The following is a 7,288-nucleotide window of genomic DNA, read 5'->3' as shown; positions in this document are numbered from 1 at the left end:
ATCAGCCCGAAATGCTCCTTCTCCCGTTTTGCTACCTTCGGTGTACTGAGCATGCTCACTCGAACTGAGCATGCCCAGTAACCTCCGTTGTAGCCACTGCCCTCTCTCTGCCCTTACTTCTACTTACGATTTGCTGCCTCCTCTTTGGGGGGGTTTAAAAGGATTAAGGGGGGCAAATCGCAGCGGGGGGCTGTCAGGGTCTGAGCAGGGGGCAGAATTTTACTGGCCTGGGGGGTTCAAGCTACTGTAGCTAGCGGCAGAAGAGGGGCTGAAGGGGAAAAATCGGTGGTGGGGGGTGAGAGCCGGGGTTAAGCTGGGGGGGGGGGCGACACTGCCAGACCCCGTGCGGGGACAAAACCCCCGTTTAGGGAGGGGGAGAGGGGGGGGACAATGACCCCGTGGGATGAGCCACCCACTGTGCTCGCTAATCTAGGGGTGTGGGGGGGGCAGAGGCTGTTTTTGTTCTTCTCACAGGGACGCTGCATGTCAGCCTCAGAGCAGAGGGCGGGTTCCTGGGACTGGGGTCTTAAAGGCACAGGCCTCCAATTCCTAGCCTGTCAAAGCTTAATCACCGCAGCTCCTCTCTATCCTATACAAGTGTTGCAGGGCCGGGGGGGGGGGGTCAAGTGGGGCAATTTTCCGCAGGGGCCCCCACGAATATGTCGGAGGCTGCCCCCGCCTCCGTCTTCCCCTGGTGTCTCAGCGTGCCGCGTCCGGGAGCGGCCCTGGCGCACTGTAGCACCGTGACTCCAACGCTGTCCGGGGCAGCTCCTGGTCGCAGCACGCTGAGGCTCCAGGAGAGGGGGTAAGCGGCATGGTAAGGGTCCGGGCACCCCCCCACCCCGATCCCATCCCAACCATCACCATCACCCAGCAACAGCCCATTATGTAATTGCAAATGTATACATACCATTAAAGCATTTAATGTTTTTAAATAATGTGTTTAGTGTATTTTCAAATTATTACAAATTAATTTTTGAATGTATTTCACTATTTTTTTTTTTACATTTCCAAATACATGTTACTGTAGTATTGCAACTTTTTTTTATGGAAGGGGCCCCAAAAATTGCTTTGCTTTGTAATAATTTGAAAATACACTAAATACATTATTTAAAAACATTAAATGCTTTAATGGTATGTATACCAGCTGCTTAGCTGCAGCGCACCAGGGCCGCTCCCGGACACGGCGCACTGAGACGCCGGGGGATGGGGGAAGACGGATGCAGGGGGAGCCTCCGACATATTCATGGCGGCCCCTGCGGGGCCCCCGGGGTCTGGGGCAAATTGCACCACTTGCCCCCCCCCCGGGCAGCCCTGAGACATTCTCTCGCCTAGACCTAGACCAGTTTCAACAGATTTAAAATTTTTATTAAGATGTTAAAAAAAAAAAAAGGGAACAGAGTTTGAGCATAGAAGTTTCTGGTTATCAGGGAATACTGTACAGATTATCGATGGTGCAAAGTTTGGTTTAAAATCAGGTGGCCTAAGGAATACATAATCTGCAATATCCCCGATTGGAGGTAAAAGGGTGATGGGTCAAAGTACAGGCATTGAGATATGAGGGTATGAAGTTCATATAGTGGCTATGTACGGGTGTGGAGTATAATGAGTAGATATAATGATGAGGATGGATTGACCCTCATTTGGTGAGATTTAATGTTCAGGGAGTTTATGGTTCCAGTAATTCTCTACAGATTTGTCACCAAGATCAAGGACTGCAGTGAAAAGACAGCAAGGCCTGTGTGCTGGACTTGTGTGTAGAAGCTGATTCACAAATATTCAGTGTAGTGTATTATATGGTGTCATCTTACATCCTTCCCAAGGGCAAAAAATCTTCTGAAACAATGAAGGCTTGGGCTCATAACCAGTGGCTGCAGAACTTTTGGATGCGCAAGTCCACATTTCTGCATCTGTGTGCAAAACTCACCAAAATAAAAGCTGCACTGACAATGGAAAAGAAAAAAAAATTGCACTATGGGGATCTGCAACAACCGATTCTTATTGGTCAATCAGTGGTCTCTCTCCTAAACCATGGTGGACTGGATTTCTTTAATGTAAGTAGTCACAGCATATTGTTAAAGCTCATTTTATGCTCAATGCTGTGTTAAGATCTCTGCAATCACAGATAATAACGGTCTTCTTGGGGAATCAGGGCACAGTATCCAGTCTGCAAGACACACACACACACACACACACACACACACACCGCTTGAACAAAAAATGATCTTTGAAAAAACTTGCATACAGTATTAAATGGAGGTGTGAGACACACCTATATCCCTGCTGACAAGTTTCTGGCAACTCCCTTACCCTCATCCACACCCAGCTCATCAGTTAGACCAATTCTAGTAGTGAAACTTGCATTGATATCCAAAATACTGAAGCGGACGAATTTCATTGTCAGCACCCTGAAGTAACACCAGCCATAGGTAAGAGTGACCAGCTCCTATTGTCTATCCTAAAGAAATTCCTTGAGTCATTAGTTTACCCATAAACAAATCTAGTCTCCTCCCTTCAAGCAATTTTCTCTACAAAACCATATACTGACTCTCCAGTAACATTTCTGATGCATGTGTGACGAAGTGGGGGGTTTCTTGTTTTCTGTGGAGTTTCAATGGTTTGCATGTGGAGGGGGTGGGACTCAGTTTCCCTGGGTGTTACTGGTTTAACAAGGTGAGGGGAGAGGGAGTGTGTTTTGCAGAGGACCGGAGAGAGGACTTGGGGACCCAGCCGATGGCCTGGAGAATGGATACCCCGGCGACCTGGTGACCCAGAGGCCCAGCTGAGGAGACGCAGCCGGTTCTGGCCAGTGGGAGGACAATGGGCTGCAGAGTGAGGACCCAGTGACCTAACCAGCCGGTTCCAGCCAGAGCACAGAAGCAGGAGAGGAGGCCCTGGTTTACGACCCTCTTTACCTGGAGTGAAGACAATGGACAGAGGCGGGGACAGCTGGGAGCAGGGGGGCTCTGGGCTGGAGAGGGGGAGCAAGCAGAGCCCACCTGGATGCAGAGAGACTGGGGTGTGCTGGGCTGAGGGAGGTGCAGCTCCAGGAGGTGGAGGGGCCTGACCCCGAGAGAGAGTGGACCCCCGAGAAGGGCTGTCTCACTGAAAGGGGCACCCCACACAGACCACACGGGGCCAAGAGTGGGCACGATCTGTGAGTCCGTGACAGCATGCATAGACCCAAATTCTGCCTGAGTTCCACTGGGGTTTCATCTACTCCAAGACTCTGAGCTACGATCATCAGCTGGGAAGCCTCACGGGTTCAAGCTTCCTGGAGTGGGTGAGATCCCTCAATTTCCCTCTCTGTTTCCTTTTCTACCTCAGGTATTAACCTTTAATAATGTCACTTATTTTTGTTTAGGCTCTCCTTTGAGTAGTTATCACTATTAGTCCATAAATAACTTTACTCTTCTGTTTGTATCGTCCACATTTATTCTGCAGCAATGCTTCTTTTTCCTAAGCTACAGAACCCTGTAGCGCCCAAAAATACTCTGGGGTTTGCGCATCAAGTGGGTTACTACCAGTACAATTGTGATGTAAGAGTGGGGATAGGGACATGCTAAATCTGGGACAAATAAGGGTGTCAGCTTGAAAGTGCTGTTTGACTCATTCAATTGGGCACAATAGCAGTACATTGATAGAATTACACAACCACCCCCCCTCCAGAAGAGTAACCCTAATAAATGAGAGTACTCCAAAGTATTGTGCAAAGCTGGTCACAAATTGTTGAACAAATGCAGGCAGCATGTGACCATAATCACATGTTAATTGTTGATTAGTTGCTGTGGAGTAGGGAAACTGAGGCACAGACCTGAGCAAGCTTTCTTTTTCAGACCAAGCTCCTTTAGCAAGGTCTATCTCTCTCTCACAGAATATTTGTTAACCTTCTACTAAGAATCTTGCTTAGAATACCTGTAGAACTGTGCACAAAGGAGTTAAGAGTTGTGCCTTAAAAATAAAGGTTTTACAGCAATACTGTTAGTAGTGAAAGAGGGGTGCTTTACAACAGCTTTATACACAAGCAGTACATTATTAGAATTATCAGGGGGAAAAAACCCAAACAAGTAGCCCCAATAACTGAGCATACCCCAAGTAATGGTCAAATCTGGTAAAAGTACACAAATACTAATGGTCTTCCTGGCTAACTGCATGTTTAATCAAGAATCTTTAAAATAACTGTATAGTCATTTCTTAAATGGTTTGCATGCCTTTAATCATGGTGATTTATTTATTTATTGCTCCCCATTTCTCTATTGTTTATCTGTGTGGTCTGTGTCTGGTTTTTTGATTTTCTTTGGCTGATGTATAAGTAATTTTGCCGGTGAAAAACAATTCAGGTGGTGGGATCTAATTTGTTAGATAATGCACTAACATTATTTTAGGATTCATTAGTTAAATTACAGTAAAATGATTGATTAAAGGCATAGCTGAGAATGAGGTGATACTGATATGTGTATGTTATATGTAAGCGGGGGAATGGTCCCGCTATTGTGGGGAACTTTCCTGGCTTCTGCACTACCCCGGTGAAGTGGGCTAGCGAAAGGATCTGAGTCCTCGCTCCCACTTCCTTTACCCAGAGGCCTCCCTGCCCTTGAGGACTCCCCTTCCACTCTCCTGTCTGGCACAGTCCTCGTAAACCCCGACAAGGCTGGGCCCAGGATTCCTGGGGGGCTTGACCACCAACCCTGCTGTGGTCACCTAGGACAGGGGCTAGGGTGTCCCCACTCCGGGGTAGTCTCTCTGCACTGGGCACCTCCCTGACCCACTGATTATTCCATACAATTTAAAGCAAATACAAGTTGTTTAATTAACAATTAATCTAAAGAAAAGAAGAAGGAAAAATGGGAAAGGTTAAAGGAAAACACATCACACAGCTCTGTGGCAGGGAACATCACAAACAGTGTCTCTGGACATCAGGGCACTTCGCAGTCTGTTCCTTGCAGGTCCCAGATTTCCTTCTCAGGTCCTGGCTGTGCTGCAGGGATGCTGCGGGTTGGACACTTGCAATGGTGGTGGCCACACACCTCCGTGCTTCGAGTGGTGGGACCCTTCTTCCCAGCGTTGCCCCCGTCAGGTTAAGGTCCCCCTCCCGGTCTGGCCTGCAAGGGCCCTTGGCTGGGGGTGTCTTTCTGTGCTGGGCACTTTGACCAAGGTCCCCCCTTGGCTGGCCCCACTTGCTCACCACACCTGGCTCTGTGGCTGAGGCTCTGCTCCCAGCACAGGATCTGCTCTCACTGGGATGCGTCTCTGGCTCAGTGGCTGTGGATCTGGCCCCTCTGGATCTGGCCCGGTTCTGCTCTCCAGCTCAGCTTGGGCCCCTCCTTTCTCCTTAGCTCGGCCCCACTCAGTTTGACTCAGGCCATTCCAGCTCACCGGGAGGACAGGACCCCCCTGGCCTCCTGTCATGTCAATCAGGCTGACCTGGAGCATTGGCCTCTCATTGTTCCTGGGGACTGTCAGTCTCAGGCTCCTGATTTCCCATCAACCATTCCCCTTTCAGTGCTGGGAGCTAGCCAACCAAAACACCCCCACTGAATGTTAGTAAGGGAGCAAGAGTCCCCTTATATATAGGTGTTTCTCTATTTCAGATTCTTCAGAGTTTCAGAAAACTATTTTCTCCCAAAAACTTGCACCAACTAAAAACTTAACTCAACAACACACATAATGGAAAGTAAGTAGAATGTTTCCATGGGTTCCCATGGGGGAGAGGGATAGCTCAGTGGTTTGAGCATTGGTCTGCTAAACCCAGGGTTGTGAGCCCAATCCTTAAGGGGGCCATTTAGGGATCAGAGGGGGAAAAAAAAAGGCGGGGGCGGGGGGGGCTAAAGGGGGCAGCGACATTAAAGCATAAAGCACTACCACAGCGGAAGTGTAACGTCAGCCGTGTAAGGGCCGGTACAAGTGGCTGGGTCTTACTGGTATGCTGAACCGGCCCACTTTCACCTCTGGTAATTATGATGTTTATTCTAAATATCAGTGTTGTTAGTTTGCAGAAGCGTATTTGGAGCACAAAGACATCAGTATGGTAGAAACAACACAAGAGGCTAATATTGCGTTTAGAAGACATATAGCAATTCTTCTAATGAAGGAGTCAGGTAATTACTTTCTACCATGTACTGTTATCTCATTAGGCACATGTGAAGATAACATGAAGAGTGGAATTATGTCACATAGCAGACAGTTATCTTAATACCCCTAAAGTGGGATATCTCACAGGTTTGGTTCTGTAATGGTGACTATGAACCAATAATATCCTTAAGTACACAAAAATTTGAATCAGGTGAATGATGATTGCTATTGATCGGCCAGCTAAATGAAATTGGCATTTTTAGATACAGGGGCAGTAAACTAAAAATTTGAGAAAATATGAGTCACAAAAAAGGAAAAGATACGTTCAAACCATTGACTGGATTAAAATATTGACATTAATTAATAAATGAAGATTTGCATTTTCAGTTTGGTCATAATGTATTCATCATTTCATAACGATATATATATTTTTAAGAAAACGTGGAAGACTACTGCATATACTGCAACCTCGTCAACTGTGAAAAGGAAAGTGAGGATTGCACGATGGTAAGAAACATAGAATTATATGAGAAATAAATGCCATAAACTGCCTAAGGATCATGATTCTTGTAAAAAAATCCACATCAGTAAACATTTTCTTCATGCTGATAGGCATACATACGTTAGGTAATGCTGACATGTGGAAGGAATAGCATGAGTGAATGAAAAGTATGTGTAACATTATAACTTCTGTGATTTCATTTCTTAATTGTCACTTATCAAAGGTACAGTGTGATTCTTGCAAGAGGTGGGCACATTTGCCCTGCATTACAGAAGGAACCAATCAAGACTACCTGCCTGATGACAAGAAAGAGTACAACTGCAAAAAATGTGCATAGTTCACTTCTTTACCCCCCCCAAAAATTATTTAAATGCCTCTTGTTCAAAACATAATGCAACCAAAAGACATTTTTCATGTATATACCAGATTATAATAATAAATGTTCTTTACTTTAAAAAATTGTTCTCTGTATTTGTGTCCATGTATATGATGCAAATTGGAAGAGTAAAGTAAAAAAATGAAAGTGGTCTCACCTTGGGCTCAGGGGCATGCTCCGTACCCCCAAACCTTACCTCCCTTTTCACGGATTCACACACAAAAAAGTGAAACAGCATGCCTCAATCATGCAATAGATCAATTTGGCACATTAGCCAGGAGGAAGCAGACCGTGAGTGTTTTCGACCACAAACCCCATCCCTCCCGTTTTGCAACCAT

General features: G+C 46.4%; 1 protein-coding gene and 1 long non-coding RNA gene across 2 annotated transcripts in view; one reads left to right on the top strand and one right to left on the bottom strand.

Moving 5' to 3' along the window:
• Positions 1–7,288, bottom strand: part of LOC112108536 (zinc finger protein 850-like) — an 84,601-nt gene that overhangs the window by 15,080 nt on the left and 62,233 nt on the right. The window lies entirely within an intron of this gene.
• Positions 5,872–6,919, top strand: LOC113407057. The gene is made up of 3 exons (XR_003369930.2): positions 5,872–6,098; positions 6,509–6,579; positions 6,798–6,919. It is a non-coding gene; the product is annotated as an uncharacterized LOC113407057 (long non-coding RNA).

Source organism: Terrapene carolina, unplaced genomic scaffold, assembly GCF_002925995.2.
Source record: "Terrapene carolina triunguis isolate 2854851 unplaced genomic scaffold, T_m_triunguis-2.0 Scaffold192, whole genome shotgun sequence".
In the NCBI taxonomy this organism is placed as follows: Eukaryota; Metazoa; Chordata; order Testudines; family Emydidae; genus Terrapene; species Terrapene triunguis.
The sequence above is the reverse complement of the archived record's forward strand: the minus strand, read 5'-3'. Positions and strand labels throughout refer to the sequence as shown.